Genomic DNA, 1,872 nt, shown 5'->3' on the forward strand with positions numbered 1-1,872 from the left:
AAATTTGTCTCCACCCTGTGCCTGGCTCTTAGCAGGGGCTCAGTGAATGTGTCAAGCTGAACTGTGAATCTGGTTTCCACACACAGCTAGCTCCCACTCAGTACTGCCCTGAGACCCAGGCAGGTGTGGGCTCCTGCTTCAGCCTCACACCTGAGGGGCCCTGCACTTTGGAGTGCCTTTCTCAAAGGAAGCCCCCTTTTGGTGTCTGAGAACAGATGGGGCTAGCAGTAGTATTCAGATCTGGTGCCCTAAGCCCAGACCTGGTTCTATGTTAAGTCCTAGTTGCCAGAAACATACCTGAAATTTCTCTAAGAATACCTCTGGGGGCTAGGACTGGCTAGGGTGGGCAGTGCCATCTGCATGGGTCTCCCTGAGCCTGAACTGGGGTCTGCGTGGGTTTCTGTCCTACTTCGCCCCTTCAAAGTGGTCTGCAACCCTCTACCCAACTTGTGGGGTTGACCTGATGACCTGAGGAGCTCCAGGATCGTGCCTGTGGGGTGGTCCTGGGGCCTCGCAGCAGGACCTGCTTCAGGAGGGTGGCACAGGAGCAGAAAACTCTCTCTGGCTGGTGTGGTATTCCTTTTGCGGTAGCACATGAGATTGAGTTTCTAGAATGATGCGGACACAGAGTTTGAGTGACTCACAAGAGATGCAGGAGGGGTTTGGAGCTCTGGGCTATTAATGGCCTACCACTGACCCTCGGGCCTGACCCATATACATGGGCCTGGGCAGTGGCTCTCACACATCTGTGTTCAGACTATAGTGCCACCTCTGGTCTGCAGCACCCATGGTTGCAGGGTGGCAACAGGTGTCCTTACCCTGTGCACTTTCTGCTCTTTGACTCCAACCTTTCTGCAGGCCTTGAGTCAGGTGTCAGACAGTCCTCTGGGTGTGGCTGTGCCTACTCATTGTTCTGCAGTGTCCACGGGCCTATCAGTGTCCTTCCTTGCCTCTGAGAGATAAAGCAAGTCCTGCTCTTCTGGGGTGGCCTCAGGCTTTGCTGGATGAGGACAAACAGTTTCTGCATGTATGGAACTCTTCTTGCTCCACCCATGGGCTCCTCATCTATGCTCCCCAGTGGTAGTGGGGTGTAGTAGGCAGGAGTGAAGTCAACACTGAAACAGATCCCATTTTAGGAATGCAGTGAATTGGGACCCAAAGTGTTCAAGGGAAGACATGGTTACAAGACGTGTTGTTCTATACTAACAACTAAAAATTCCAAGTTGTAAATTGGACCAGAAAATGAATGATCATTCACAGATTCTCCACACTCTGGGTAAGACTTCTATCAGTGGTCATCATCAAGGAAGCACGACCTTTGAGAGTCAATGGAAGCCAGTATTCACTGGCAGCGCAAGGGAGGATGCAGCCCCATGAGTAATGGTGTAACCATCATTAAATAAAAGGTATTAGGGGGCTTCCCTGGTGGCGCAGTGGTTGAGAGTCCGCCTGCCGATGCAGAGGACACGGGTTCGTGCCCCGGACCGGGAAGATCCCACATGCCGCAGAGTGGCTGGGCCCATGAGCCATGGCCGCTGAGCCTGCATGTCCTGAGCCTGTGCTCTGCAACGGGAGAGGCCACAACAGTGAGAGGCCCACGCACCGCAAAAAAAAAAAAAAAGTATTAGGAAGATCTGTATTGTTTCAATATAAACAGAGACTGAAGAACATGGCATTGTAAACAATAATAGTGTTACTGCCTTTTTCTCAGAGTGGGAGATAGGACATTAGCCCAGAACAGCACATTTGACAGTAAAGTACAGAAAGCAATGGGTACCACAAAGAATCTTCATGTGCACATACGTATCTCTTCTGTACCCATAAATAAATCTCAATGAATCACTATACCTCACACAGGCCCAGGAATTTTAT

This window comes from Globicephala melas, chromosome 15 (assembly GCF_963455315.2).
Source record: "Globicephala melas chromosome 15, mGloMel1.2, whole genome shotgun sequence".
NCBI lineage: Eukaryota > Metazoa > Chordata > Mammalia > Artiodactyla > Delphinidae > Globicephala > Globicephala melas.